The sequence below is a fragment of the Leucoraja erinacea genome, chromosome 12 (assembly GCF_028641065.1).
Source record: "Leucoraja erinacea ecotype New England chromosome 12, Leri_hhj_1, whole genome shotgun sequence".
In the NCBI taxonomy this organism is placed as follows: Eukaryota; Metazoa; Chordata; class Chondrichthyes; order Rajiformes; family Rajidae; genus Leucoraja; species Leucoraja erinaceus.
The window spans coordinates 46,504,646-46,520,634 of record NC_073388.1 but is presented as its reverse complement, the minus strand read 5'-3'; the positions used below and the strand labels follow the sequence as shown (position 1 = coordinate 46,520,634).

The 15,989-nt window shown below is 42.1% G+C and overlaps 1 protein-coding gene across 3 annotated transcripts in view; it reads left to right on the top strand.

Annotated features, from left to right (window-relative positions):
• nkrf (NFKB repressing factor) overlaps positions 1 to 6,733 on the top strand; it is a 49,021-nt gene extending 42,288 nt beyond the window's left edge. For all 3 annotated transcript variants that reach the window (XM_055644050.1, XM_055644051.1, XM_055644049.1), the window contains exon 4: positions 5,445 to 6,733. The gene's annotated coding sequence lies outside the window, so the exon portion shown is untranslated. The remainder of the gene's footprint in view (positions 1 to 5,444) is intronic.
• The last annotated feature ends 9,256 nt before the right edge of the window (positions 6,734 to 15,989 follow it).

Below are 15,989 nucleotides of genomic sequence, written 5' to 3'. Positions count from 1 at the left end.
AGAGCCTGAGAGCTGCCCTGGAGAAGGCTCTGTCCCCAAAACTGCGGAGGTTGGACTTGTGGATGGAGAGGGGACCGGCTGATGTGGATCTGAGGGACCGTGAGGGCTGGTAGGAGGAGAGGAGGTCAGTGAGATATGGGGGGGCCAGATGGTGGAGGGCTTTGTAGGTGAGGATCAGGATTTTGTAGTTGATCCGGTGGGAGATGGGAAGCCAGTGAAGTTGTTTGAGGACTGGAGTGATGTGATGCCAGAATTTGCTGTGGGTAATGAGTCGGGCGGCTGCGTTCTGGACCAGTTGGAGTCGGTTGATGTAGGTGGAGCTGATGCCAAGGAGAAGTGAGTTGCAGTAGTCCAGTCGGGAGGAGATGAAGGCATGGATGAGTCTTTCAGCAGCGGGAGGTGTGAGAGAGGGTCTGAGTTTGGCGAAGTTGCGGAGATAAAAGAAGGAGGTTTTAATGACATGGCGGATGTGAGGCTCAAGGGAGAGGGTGGAATCAAAGATCACGCCAAATTGTAAGTCAAATGTCTACCAGTAATGTATATCTGAAATAAAATCAGAAAATGATTGAAATAGTTTTCTCTGTGCTTATGGTTCAACAGGTACCAGGCCTCCTTTAGTACATGGCATGTAAAGCTTTATCATGTGCATCAGCAGACTATGTTATGCTGGTAGAGTTATGTGGGAATCCTGTCTTATTCACTCTTCCCATTGTTCTATCCCCTCCTTTCAGCCCAAAAGTGTTGAGATCAATTGTTGCACAACTGATGTTGTCCCATTTATGATCAGTTATATTTATTTTAAAATAAACATTCTCTTGGTTTTGGCAAAAGGACTAAACACTGATTTCCAATTTTGTAGGCAACTTAAATTAAAGAAATTAGAGAATTTGGGATGGCCAATTGGACCAGGCTAGAGGTCTGGATTGTACTGCGGAACAGATGTGGGAGTATAGGTGCGTAGTTCCTTGAAAGTGGCAATAGTGTCATGAAGATGGAAGGGGTGGCACAGCGTTAGAGTTGCTGCCTCACAGCACCAGTGTCCTGCGTTTGATCCGCACTGCGCCTGTCTGTACGAAGCTTGTACGTTCTCCCTTGGGTTTTCTTCGGGTGCTCCGGTTTCCGCCCACACTCCAAAGACGTGCAGGTTTATAGGTTAATTGGCATCGGTAAAATTGTAAGTTGTCCCTAGTGTATAGGATGGTGCTAGTGTACAGGGTGATTGTTGGTTGGCATGGGCTGGAGGGCCTGTGTCCGCGCTGTATATCAAAACTAGAGTAAAGCCTAAAATAAGGCATTTGGCACACTTGCCATTGTTGGGAAGGGTATAGAATACTAAAGTTTGGACATCATGATGCAGCTGTACAAGTCGATGTTGAGACCATACTTGAGTACTGTGTAAAGTTCCGGTTGCCCAGCTATTAGAAGGATGTCATTAACTTGGAAAGGGTGCGGAAGAGATTCACCAGGATGATACCTAGGCTCGTGGGCTTGTTATAGGGAGAGGTTGGATCAGTTGGGACTTTTTCTTTGAAACGTAGGAGTCTGATGGTGAACTTATTGAAGTATACAAGATCATGAGGGACCTTGTTTTATTTCAATGGCCATATCAGCTGGAATCATTTATGATTTAAATTGCAAGTCAAATGTCTACCAGTAATGTATATCTGAAATAAAATCAGAAAATGATGGAGACACTGAGTCGGCATGTGTGCAAAGAGATGCAGTTATCATTTTAGGATGAATATTCTTTGTCAGAACAGGCAGATGAGAAAACAAGTTAGTAATAAATTGCAATTGGGGAAGAGATGGTTAGGGCGAAGGGAATATTGTGTGACAGGGCGAGGTTAGGTTGTCAAGAGATAGTTTATTGTCATGTGTCCCAGATAGGACAATGAAATTCGTGCTTTGCTTCAGCACAACAGAATATAGTAGGCACGTGGATGTTGCAGATTTCAGGCTCCTGTACCTTCTACCTGAAGGCAGCAGTGAGTGGCCAGGATGGTGTGGGTCCTTGATGATGCTGGCAGCCTTTTTGAGGCAGCAACTGCGATAGATCCCCTCGATGGTAGGGAGGTCATAGCCGATGATGGACTGGGCAGTGGTTACAACTTTTTGCAGTCTTTTCTGCTCCTGGGTGCTCAGGTTGCCGAACCAAGCCATGATGCAACCGGTCAGCATGCTCTCTACTGTGCACCTGTAGAAGTTCGAGAGAGTCCTCCTTGACATACAGACTCTCCGTAAGCTGCTCTGGAAGTAGAGGCGCTGATGCGCTCATTGTGATATGTTGATGAAACTTGGTTGATGGATTACTGAGGGAAAGATTTAAATCATATGCATGGGTACCGGAACTACTTCATTGTACATCTTCATTGCAAGATCACAGTTCCTGTGGAATCATTGGATCCCAGTGGTTATAAACCTAATACATAAAAAGAAAATAATATAATTGCTTGTCTTTTAACAAAACTTGTATTGCCTATGTGACTGACTATGTGAAAAATGTGTGAAAACGAGGTAGAATGAATGAAAGCAAGCCCATTGAGGCTAGGGGGAAATGTTGAATTAAGCGTTACAAGGGATAGGTTTGAAAATGACAACTAATGTGGAAAAATAGAGAAGTTGTTTTCATGAATTTAAGCATTTGAGGAAATCACAAGCCAACACGGAAACTGGTATTTCAGTTTGATAGAACGTTTTATTTGATTCTGTTGGATCACCTTGCCGAGGATGGGAATATAGGAGAGAAGGAAGGTGAGAAGCTGGCTGTGGCCTGGTTTACTTTTAGTCTTTTAATATACTCAAATAACATTATACTTTCATTTATAAATCTATGCAATTTTGCAAAATGGCTCTTCATTGGAATATTACCAAACATTAAGGGCAGCACAGTGCCACAGCTGGTAGAGCTGCTGCCTCACAGTGCCAGAGACTCGGGTTGGATCCTGACTACAGGTGCTGTGTGAAGTTTGTACGTTCTCCCAGTGACCATGTGGGTTTCCTCCAGATCCCTCCCACATTCCAGAGATGTGCAGGTTTGTAGGTTAATGGCTTCTGTAAATTTTAATAGTGTGTAGGTAGTGAATGCAAAACTGGGATAAAATAAAACTAGTGTACGGGTGATCGATGGTCAGCGTGGACTCAGTGGGCTGAAGGGCCTGTTTCCATGCTGTATCTTAAATAAACTAAACTACACAAACACTGCATCTGAGCCACAAAGTAGTTACAGCAGATGAATAAAAGCTTACCATAGTTAAAGAGCAGCTTTTATTTGAACATTTTGAAGAAGGAAAGGATGAGAGAAGTTTATGAAGAATTTCGTACCTTGTGGCCGTGGTGTGTGAAAGCACGGCTGCCAAAGATGGAGTGATTGCAATTCAGAAGTTCAAGAGTTCAATATTGATGGAGCACGGATAGCCAGGAAGAGAAACAGACTGGAGGAGGCGATATTAAATATTAAATTAGCACCAGCTTTATAGTTAGGTTGTGCTTTTTTTACTTGCTATGTTGGAAATCGGTAATATTGTCTGCTACGGTTTAGAAAAGGCCATTCAACCCTTTGAGCCATTTCCTCTGCTCTTTTATATCACTCCTTTGTTCCATGTGCGGGGAAAAAAACATTGACATTTCACCTGTTTTTTTTTTAGTAGGAAGAGCTGCAGTTTAGTCTGCCACTGTCGTTTGCGTGGAATAAAGTATTCTGATTTTGAGATAGCAAGAATTAATTTTAAGATTCTTCTAGATTTCCTTATGGTAGATTTCTTAAAATGTTCCATATATTTTTGGGCACTCTCGCTGTTTAAAATTTTGCTGTACGTTTTTTAAGGTTATTTACTAACTGGGCTCCACAATATAACCTGGCTGGAGACGGGTTTGGAGGGATAATGGACCAAGCGCAGGCAGGTGGGACTAGTGTAGTTGGAACATGTTGGCCGGAGTGGGCAAGTTGGACCGAAGGGCCTGTTTCCACACTGTATCACTCTATTACTCTGACCTGTCTACCCAGTTGTCCCAGAAGAAAATTGGGTGAAAAGAACTTAATTATTCTGCACCTTTGTCTCTCCTGTAGATTATTTGATTGTTCGCTAGTATTGGATTATTGCTGTCATGTATATCCAGATACAGTGAAAACTTTGTGTGTGTTATCCAGACAGATCATACCATACGTAACAGCAATCGCACTATACATGAGTAGTGCAAAAAGTGAAAGGAAATAGTGCAGAATGTAATGTTACAGCTACAGAGGAAGTGCATATTTGAAAAAGGCTGCAACAAGGAAGAACGCCAATGCACCTTAAGCATATAAGTTATGTTCAAAGATCCCATTGAAGTGGGGAAGCAGCTGTTCTTGAAGCCTGTCTTGTCTCTTGTACAGAAAAGTTGCCATACCAAGTTATGATGCATTTGGATAGGATGCTTTCTAAGGTGCATCATTGGAATTTGTTAAGAGTCTTTGGTGACATGCCGAATTTCCTTGGTTTTATGAGGAAGTGTGCTTTCTTGGCTGCAACGTCAATGTGGTTGGAACAGGTCAAATTGTTCGTGCTATTTACCTGTAGAAGTGTGAAGGTCTCGACAATCTCCACTTCCAGACCATAGATGTAAACTGGGGTGTGAGCTTCCACCCGTTTCCTGAAGTTGATGACTAGCTACTTTTTACTAATATTAAGGGGGAGTTTGGTGTCCTAACACCATGCTGCTAAGCTCCCCATCTCCTTCCAGCACCGTCTTATCGTTGTTCGAGATCCGATTCGCTAAGGCAGTGGCTACTGCAAAGTAATCAATGGAGTTAGAGCAGAAATTGGCTGCACATTTTTGAGTTTTTTTTAGGGAATACAGTTGGGGGCTGAAGGCACACCCTTGCAAGACACCAGTGTTGAGAATTATTGTGGAGGATGTTTCGTCACCTATCCTTGCCGATTGTGGTCTATGGGTCGGGAAGGATAGGTGACTGATCCAATTGCAGAGGAGGGTGCTGAGTCTTAGGTCCAGGAGTTTGGTGATTAGTTGGTTGGAATTATGGCATTGAAGGCATAATTATTGTCAATACATGGAGTTGGGCATAGGTGTCCTTGGTATCCTGATGTTCCTGAGATGTGTGGTGGGCACGGAGATGGTATGAACTGTGAACTTGTTACGACGGTGGGTGAATTGCATTGGATCAAGGCTGTCTGAGAGGCTGGAGTTGATGTGTGCTATGACCAGCCTCTCGAGGCATTTCATGATGGTGAATGTCAGGTGTTCATTGAGGCACGCTACTTTATTTTTTTCGGGGACAGTGTTGATAGTATATTTATATAATAAAATTTGTATATGGAGTGTTCTATAGCATCTTGTAAAAAGTATCTACTCCATAGGATACAAGTATTGTAAACAAAACATTTCCAAAAAATAACTTCAATACTTTCAGTGATAACTGGAATTTCTTCAATCCTCCAACTCCTTAGGTGTGCTATTAAGAAAATACAGGCCCACCACCGATTTTCAGAGCCTCGCCAGATCCGTTTTGCTGGACAAACAGAAGAGTCAAACAGTTCGCCTAGGCTGCCAGGGGTTCGAGATACTGGCAGGCCCGCAAAGTCAGCCTCGGAAGTCGGCGACGGGAAAGGATCTGCCAGCTCTGATCAGGCCAGAGCTCCATAGCCCCGACCGCAGGGGGGCAAATTCAACCCGCCGATCGCCGCCTCCGGGGGGATTTCAAGCGCACTCTCGTAATTTTGACCGGATTAAAGGAGGTGACGGACCACCAGTGGCGGAAAATTGGTGGTGGACCTGTATTCTGATATACCTTGAATTTAAAGTGCATTGCCTCAGTTCTGCACATTGTATTCTGGCTGCTTAGATGATGCTGTTTTCTCAGTTTCACCTGTCATCCACACAATTTCCCTTGCCATCTGCATAACTCCCTTCATCAGATCTATCTTTTCGTGCTTGAAATGCTGATTGCATGAAAAACAATCGTCTGGTAAATTGATTTTTCAGGTGGAAAAAAATCTTTGCACTGCAGAGCCAAATCAATCAGAAAAGAACAAATTTATGACATATTTCTTGTCCTAAAGCCTACAGAGCCAGCAGTTTGTTTGACGGTTCATTTTTGTAATATTATCGTCAAAAATATAAATTGGCTTGATGGAACAATTTTATGAATGAAATAAACTTGGTGGGGGAACTACTCATTATCTCCCTCTTGTGGAAAGAATACATTGCAACATCACAAATTAATTTAAATAGAAGGTGTAAATATAAGGGATTTTACTTCCGCCCAGAGATGGGCCAAAAAAGCTTCACAATGAGTGAATTATTTGTGAAATCTAATGTATGTATTTGTATACATACACATTGCACTTATAGTTTCACTTTCAGCAAAGGAACAAAAGAGATGGCATCTATCTGATTTTAGCTTGGGCATATTTTGGCTGGAGCACTAGAAGAGCTCCCTAATTAAATACAAATGAATATTTTGCTTTAAACTAAGCACTTAATGTCTTTCTGAATTTAATCAGTAACTAAATGTTGTGATATTTAGATGGTAGTTAAAAAAATATATCAATGGAAATTAAAATAAATTATTCTTTGTAATTGATAGTTGCTAATGAGTAGATATGAGCCAATTTTCCTGTAATACTTAATTTTAAGTGTAGAGCTAGACAATTTGAATTACCTGATAAATTGATTTTTTTTTTTACAATGCAATTTTTTATTTAAGATGAATTTGGCAATAAATCATTATTTCTAATTCAGTTGTGAGTTGCACATTTATTATAAACTAAGGATTAGGTCTTAGAATTTCTCGTAAGAAGTTGACTTGGATATCTAAATTATTGGGGGTTGCAGAAGATCTTGCTATATACACTAACTCAGGATTTATGTCACCTTTGACTGAAGTCCTAAGATCCATCAATATCAGTGCCCAACCTTGAATGTATGTTTCTAAGCGGAGAAAAATTGTAGTTGTTCCATGATGTCCAAAATTATATCCTCTGGATGGAGATGATTGTATTTTGGAATATATAATTATGTTGAATGTAAATTCCCATGTTATTTATGCATAAACATTGTTAAAATTGACATTCGCACCCAATGAAATGTAAATAGATTGCATCTTTCCAGTTGACATCACCATTATTGTCCTGAATTAAATACTGCGGCCAATTTATTTAAGTATAGATGTGAAACTGTGTGACCTGTTTCAATGCAGTGTCTTTTATATTCCTGCAGAAATCAAGTTTTGTAACTTGGAAGATAAGAGGTAAGGAAATCTGTAAGGATGCTAATAAACTTGGACATTTGCTGATATATACTTATCTGTAACCAAATGACAGAGAACTAGGGATTTCACTAAATTAATGTAACTGTTCATTTAAAAATGACCTATGTCTTCAATTCGTGCCATTAAATGGAAAGCTTTAAAAATAAAACAAAAACAGGTGATAAAGATCATTCTGTTTTGAGACTGGACCAGATGGTTGTGATGAATCTCCCGTCTTTAATTTCCAAAATGGCGTGTGAAGTGGTATACTCCTCTTGCTCTAGAGTTAGCAAAATAAAGAAGTGCCCATATGCATTTCTCTATTGAATAGATTGAACTAATAGGATATGTAGGAACTTGGGACTAGAATTAGCACCATGCTTATATTAATTTTGCTGCATGAGTTTTATGCCTTTCAATCCTTTTCAAATCAACAAAAAAATAGTCAGTGGTTACAAAAGGACACACATGCTGGAGTAACTCAGCATCTCTGGAGAAAATTGATAGGTGACGTTTCAGGTCGAGACCCTCTACAGACTCCTGCTTCAGACCCGCTGAGTTACTCCAGTCCTTAGTGTCCTTTTCTGTATTAACCAGCATCGGCAGTTTGTCGTTTCTAAATGATGGTTACAATATCCTTTTAATAAATAATAAGATTCTAAGAGTTTTGAGCATTATCTCAGTACAGTTATCGGCTTTGCAGTCAGTTGTAACATGAAAGCATGAGAAAGAGGACAATTGTGGACTTCAAACTCATCCCAATCAGCTAATGTTTGATGTTGGACTAGTTTAGAATATTTAGATTTGGTGTTGTGGGAGAAGGGGGGAAAAAAATGTAACCAGCGTGGAAAATATCTGGAAAATTCCTGGTTTGTGGTACTCAATCAAGATGCTGGTATTCATATCCAGAGAGGTGATACAAGTTCTTCATTGAGAGCTAGTAACTTGACTGCCCCCCTGTCTCAGTCAATGGAAATAACTTATTCCAATAGGAATGCCACATTTATTAAGCCCATCTACTGTCTAGTCTATAGACAGCAAATTCTGGAAACTTGAACAAAACAAAAAGTGCTGGAGGAACTCCGAGGTTCAGGCAGCATCTGGGGAGGGAATGGACAGATGATGATTTGGGTCGGGATCCTTTTTTCAGACTCGGTCTGAAGAAGTCCTGACCTGACACATCGCCTGCCTATAACCTCCCCAGATGCTGCCTGACCTGCTGAGTTGCTCCAACACTTTTGTGTTTTACTGCCTGGACTACCTGGGTTGAACTGGTCTGTTTGACACACCCTGTTCCTCTTAAACTTTAAAGTTCATTAGAAATCCCACTGTGTCCCTAAACCAGTCTCAACCCAGCAGCTGCTGAAAACGTGCTTTAAAAAAAATTCACGACATCCAGGTGTTGCGTTCGATAAATCACCGGATTCAGACAACAGTTTGATTCACCAAGTAATTTATTACACTGTGCAGTAAGGCACATACACTTGCGTCTCTCTATATATCTGCATACGCACTCACAAACCCAGAGTGCACAGCAGGATGTTCCTTCATACACTCGCATATCCCCGTATGCACTCGCAAACACAGCAGAGCACGCCATAGGATGTTCCTGTTCTTCATCACCTGGCTCCGTCCGTGACATGGTCCAAGGCTGGTGCTCTTTTTGTCCAAAAGGGCGCCCAACACCATCCTTTATGGCATGTTTTATCAGAGCAGACCGTGCCACTGCCCCCTCCCCGAGCCAATCTTAAGCCCCCTTTGCAACGTTTCTGCACTACTAGCAGCAGGGGGCGCGGGTGGTCTACCCAAGTATTGCTGTTGTGTTTTCTTCACCAATGCTACGCTTTCCCATAGAATGGCCTGAGAAAGCTACGCTGGTGTGGGAAGAGTCAGACGTGCGTGATAAGAGTTAGTATTTCTCAGGCATTGTAAGTCCCCACGCATGAACAGGTGCAGAAAATATCTCCCACTTGTCTGGGAAACTGTTTGAATCTTGTTTTCAAAGGGCATGGAATGCAGTGCTGCTCATTTAGCTGCATTCTCCTTTTTAACTCATTTTATACATACTGTAATACCTTTTTAACATTTTAGCTGAAATTTTCTTTAACCCTTACACAACACCGGGTTAAGTATTCAAGTTCTGTCCTGATCAGCGTCCGATCCTCCATTTGTTATGAAGTTGATCCAAAATGCTGGGTTCCAATATCTCTGGTAATCTCCATCCATGAACATTTGAAAGTAATGACCAGGAAAAGGCCAGCTGACTCGCATCTACAATGCTGGCTTATCATGACTTGAAACTTTCTGCTGATTAACCTACACACTGTTATTCTCCTGGTTTAGGCTTGTAAAGTTTAGCCAGAATGTTTGGAAGGGGCGGATGCTGGGTGGCAGTGTGAGTTGCGAGGAGGATGCTATGAGGCTGCAGGGTGAGGTTGGACAGGTTGGGTGAGTGGGCAGATGCAGTATAACATGGATAAATGTGAGGTTATTCACTTTGGTGGCAAGAACAGGAAGGCAGATTAGGAAAAGGGGGGGGGGGGGGGGGTGCAACGAGACCTGGATGCCTTGTACATTAGTCTGAAAGTAACATGCAAGGTACAGCAGGCAGTGAAGAAATCAGATGGCATGTGTGGCCTTCATAGCGAGAAGATTTGTGTACAGGAGCAAAGAGGTCCTACTGCAGTTGTACAGAGCCCTGATGAGACCACACCTGTAGTATGGAGAGAAGGCAGGTACAGGATACTAAGTTGGATGATCAGCCATGATCATATTGGATGGCGGTGCAGGCTCGAAGGGCCGAATGGCCTACTCCCACCTATGTTTCTATGTATTGTGTGCAGTTTTGGTCTTCTAATTTGAGGAAGGACATTCTTGCTATGGAGGAAGTGCAGCATAGGTTCACCAGGTTAATTGACATATGAAAGAACGGATCGACTAGGCTTATTTACTGGAATTTAGAAGGATGAGAGGATATCTTATAGAAACATAAAATTCTCAACGGGGTGGACAGGCTAGATGCAGGAAAAATGTTCCCGATGTTGGGGGAGTCCAGAACCAGGGGTCAGTTTAAGAATAAGGGGTAGGCAATTTAGGACTGAGATGAGGAAAAACGTTTTCACCCAGAGTTGTGAATCTGTGGAATTCTCTGCCACAGCAGGCAGTGGAGGCCAACTCACTGGATGTATTCAAGAGAGAGCTTGATAAAGATCTTGAGTCTATCAGAATCAAGATATGGGGAGAAAGCAGGAACGGGGTACCGACTTTGAATTATCTGCCATGATCATATTGAATAGCGGTGCTGGCTCAAAGGGCCAAATGGCCTACTCCGCCTATTTTCTATGTTTCTATGGGCCATTGGAGAAATATGGGAAATCTAGTGGCTTCCTCAGACAATCAAAAGCCAAGGTCATTACATTAACTGCGTGTGCGTGTGTTAACCTTTTTAGTCCGTTTGTTTCCTTGAATGAAATTTGCTATGTCAGTTCCGGTCATCTTTGAAAGTGAGCAATTCATTGACAAATTTACTGTCACTGTTAACGAGGCTCACTACTGTGGGAAGAGAAGCTCCACCTAATATCCAGCCTCCTTGTGCTGTTTAAATGCAAAACCTCTGCCCCTTGTGTCCTTCCATGCATTGGCTCTCTTTCCTAATGTTTGATTAGTTGGTCCATGCAGTGTGCTTTTCTGTTTGCAGGGTTCAGAGCAGCTGATCAGTGTAATGGGTGAAATTGCCATCTGCTTCCTTGGTCTGACAGAATAGACCTGAACCCGATATAAGATGTTCCACCTTCTTTGATTTTAATTGTACCGTAATCCTCAGGGCTGCAGCCTCAGACCTCCAGGTAGAGAATGCCACAAATTTACAAGCAACTGTGTGAAGATGTTTCTTCTGCTCTTGGTTATAAAAGGCCTACCCATATTTTAACACCGAGAGTCCCCAGTTCTAAACTCGTATCTACGCTGTTAGACACTCGTGTGAGAATTCTGTTTCAATGAGGTTGCCTCTTATTCTTAAAAACTCAGAGAGCCCTGATTTGCTTAATCTCTTGTGTGACAGATTTATAAACCGAGGATTTTTTTGATACACTCCTATACTCGGCTTAACTTTAAGGTAGGAAATCAAAAATGTACACAATATTCCAGGTGTGGTCTTGCCAAGCCTTACTTCAATTATGCTGGATCACTGTTACTACTTGCATCTATTTCTTGCAGAATATGAAAATATGATTTACTTTATTAACTGCTGCATCAGTATGTTAACTTTTCGATGACTTATGGACAAGGAGATATGTCCCTTTGGCTGTTTGCATTTTCCAATCTCACTAGTTAAAGAAATAATGTCTTCTCTGTTGATTGATTTTCAATTTATATTAGTACTTACCTCCCAATTCTATGTGCATTACATTTCTCCATCAATCACCTGCGAGGTTCCTTTGCAACGGCTGTCTGACTATGAGTCCATATTCAAGGATTCAGCAGCCAACCTAAATAAGTACACCACTGCCATCACAGACTTCATCAGTAAGTGTATAGAGGACTGCATGACATAGAAGCCAAGCTGTATGTTCCCCAATTAGAAAACAAAGCTGATCATCGACTTCAGGAAGCAGGGTGGAGCACGCCCTTGTCAAGGTTGCTGAGATGCAGACAGTCGAGCCTCATGTTCTTAGGTGTAAATATTCAATTCAATTCAATTTTAATGTCATTGCACAGATACAAGTATGGGTACAACGAAATGCAGTTTAGCGTCAGTCCGTAGTAATAGTGCATAATAGAAATTAAAATACAGAATAAGCAAACAATGTGGACGGAGAGACTGGAGAAATCTATCGGCGGGACTCCGAGTTCAGCAATGTGAGAGTGTTGTTGTAGAAGCTGTTCCTCATCCTACTAGTACGAGACCTGAGGCTCCTGTACCGCCTCCCTGATGGGAGGAGGGCAAACAGTCCATGGTTGGGGTGGGAGGGGCCTTTGATGATCTTCCCGGCCCGTCTCAGACACCGTTTTCGGTGGAGGGCATCCATGGCAGGGAGCATCAGCAACCATGTGTCCTAGTCCAACCACATTGAAATAAAGAACAAGAAGGCACCCCAAAAGGTTAAGGGAATTTGGTATGTCTCCCAACGATTCTTCACCAATTTCTACAGATGCAGCTTTAAAAACATATCTTACCTGGATGCATCACAGCACAGCATGGCAGCTCCACCCAAGACCACATGAAATTACAGAGTTCAGCTTCTCCCTCCATGCCTGCCCATTGACTACGCCTTTACTTCATAATTGTCAAGTGTATCAAGGTACAATGAAGGTACGCTTCTACTGCAAGCGATCCAGTCATACAGTGTATGAGTGCAATTGTAATTAGATCTTCAGGGACGGCACACAGAATCGCCATGTTGTGGCACTGCATGGAGTCTTTTATGTTTTGAGTCTCTGAAAAGTCTGATCTTTATGGCCTGAAGAAGATAAGCAATTTATCTGAAGAAGGTTCTTGACCTGTAACGTCACCTCTTCTTTCTCTCCAGAGATGCTGCCTGACTCGCTGAGTTACTCCAGCTTTTTGTGTATCTTCAGTTTAAACTAGAATCTGCAGTTCCTTCCTATGCGTAAGCAATTAATTTTCTCAATTTAAGGCTCGCTGCCCTGGCAGCACTGAGGTGATAATTTCGGGGTCAGCCTGGCCCAGTGTGATTCCCTTGGCTCCATCCACCACCCAGCTGTTGAACAGCCTCTAGTGGCTGCCTCCATCACACTCACGACCATTGCAACTGGGCTGCCCGTCGCCTCCTGCAGTTGTCTGAAGCTGCCACAGCCTGCTTTCTGAACTGAGCACAGATTTTCAGGTTGTATTTCGAGGGCGTGGGAAGTGAGTTCACAGACCGTTCGCAGCCACCGACATTTCCCTGACCATACTTCACGCAGCCTCCTGAAAGCTGGCAGCCTCATCAAGGACCACTCATGCCCCTGTCATCCTCTCCTCCCCCATCAGCTAGATGATACAAAAACTTGAAAGTATGAGCCATCATATTCAATAATTACTTCCTCTCCGCTGTTAGCCGGCTCTTTCAAAATCCCAAAATATAGACCAGCAAGTCCGATGCATTCATCAGTTTCCAGACACATAAATTCTCCAGTATTAGCATCAAAGTGGTAATTTATTTTGCTTTTTTTGCACGACCCCTCGTTCTCTGCTATTTCTGGAATGTTGTTTCCTTCCTTTTGAAGGGGAACACGTACTTTGTTTAATTTTTCAAGTGTTGACAATTATTTTGGTTGTTATTGGGCCTGAATGTGATCTGACCTTTCCCCATCTATAACCATATAACAATTACAGCATGGAAACAGGCCATCTCGGCCCTACAAGTCCGTGCCGAACAACTTTTTTTCCCCTTAATCCCACCTGCCTGCACTCATACCATAACCCTCCATTCCCTTCTCATCCATATGCCTATCCAATTTATTTTTAAATGATATCAATGAACCTGCCTCCACCACTTCCACTGGAAGCTCATTCCACACCGCTACCACTCTCTGAGTAAAGAAGTTCCCCCTCATATTACCCCTAAACTTCTGTCCCTTAATTCTGAAGTCATGTCCTACATCGTGTATTATGAGAGCCCAGTGGCTCTTCACGTGTCATCTCATCACAGAAATGTTCTTAAATTCAGACTGTTGCAGAACAGGTAAATATATGGGAAATGTATCTAGACAGATTGACGTGGAGATTTCACTGCATTTTCAGCTTCATCTATGGATTTACTGAACGGTTGTCTTTGGTCCAACACATCATCCACCTTTAGACAGATCTCGTGCTATCTTGCCATGATTCCCTGCAGTCTCCATCACAATGTCCCTGGCAATTACAAGCAGCCAGTTCTTAGGATTCGGGCTTTGTTGCAGCGTAGGTGAATGCTAGAAGTTAATGGCTGCAGTATCAGATTCAAAAGAGGCAGAGTCAATGAGCTTTGAAAGGATATCCCTCCATTGGCTGGAATTATACCTGGTACAAAGAAAATTGGTAATTGGAAGCCAATCATTGTAGCCCCAGGACATTGCTGCAAAAAGTTTCCTTATGGCCATAAGCATTACTATATCGGTTACACATGTTTCAATTAACTTTCCACAAACTTCTGCGACTTACTGTCAACTCTAATGAGGTAATATCTTGCCAACCTTTAAATGAGTTCAACTGGCAATAATTTCAAAAGACTTACATTTTAAACTATGTTTCAAAGCAACAGCTCTCTGCAGTTAGTCAGTAATAGCATTGAGCTTTTCGCTGACTAGAATTTCAGATACCAACAGCAACAGCATGCTGACGAGAATGTCAATTCCCCTCCCCACAAACGTTTACACATTCAATCGTAGAACAGCACAGCACTGGAACAGGCCCTTTGCCCCATTCTGTTAGTGCCAAACAAGATGCCAAGTTAAACTAATCCCTTCTGCCTGCTCATGATCCATATGCCTCTGTTCCCTGCATGTCCAAACGCCTCTTAAATGCCACCATCACAGCTCTCTTGATCTTTGTGCAAAATTCCTACGATTCTCTTGACAAATCTCAGTGCAGATCAGATGGGTCGTAGAATCATCATAAGAGTGATTTTTTAATGGTAAAGCTACCTAAATATCAATTTAGCATTTTCCAAGATGTCTCTAAGCTGACAATTGCAAATAAATCTAAAGCCATACCTCTGTGCGTGAGGTAGCACAATTCATCTTAAATCACCCAAAACCAGTATAAATGATTGGTGGATTTTAAGTGCATGCTACAGTATGCTATGTCTATATGGCTATTTTTTTTTTTTAATTACTTTGTGAATCAGCACTAATCAGAAATCAGATATGTTCTCAGACAGAAAATTTGGTGTAAAAAGAAACTTGAAATAAAAAATGTTGGAAATACTGATTAGGTCCAAAGCGCTCGCACGGTCAGTTATGTTTGAATGAATATAATCAGCAGGAACATATACTGCTCAAGCTAAACTTACGCACAAGTAGATTCTTTTGAAAGTTTCTGAATATTTATTTAAGAGCCGATTGTTAGAAATTAAACTTTTATTAATTCCCTTTTTCTTAAATGTGTTCATTTCTTGCTTAGATTGTATTATTTGGGCACATATCACCCATTGTTACTATTGTCCAGGTTTCAGCTGTTGTGGAGTCGTACAGCAACAGGCCCAACTTGTCCTTGCCGACCAAGATACCCCATCAATATTAGTCCTACCTGCCTGCATTTGGCCCAGTCTTCTTAACCTTTCCTATCAACCTATCCAAATGTTATAGTACCTGCTTCAACCACTTCCCATGGCAGTTTGTTCCATACACCACCCTAAGTCTAGAAAAAGTTGCCCCTAGATTCCTATAACATTTTTCTCCTTGTCCCGTGTCCTCTGGTTCTTGATTCCCTACTCTGAGTAAAAGACCGCATTCCCCCATCTAGTTTCTCATTTTATGCACCTCTATAAGATCACCCCTTATCCTCTTGTGCTTCAATGAATAGCATCCTAACCTGCCCAAACTCTGCCCCTCAAATTCTGGCAACATCCTCGTACACTTTCCCAAGGTTCTGAGAGACCCACTTTGATCTTTGCAACTATATACTAGAGCAAATCCATTCCTGCCAGATGTATTTTAGACAAGATACCAATGTGTTACAAACTAGGCAAGTGCATGTTACTCCAGAAAACAGAGATGCTGCCTGTCCCGCTGAGTTCCTCCAGCATTTTGTGTCTATAAG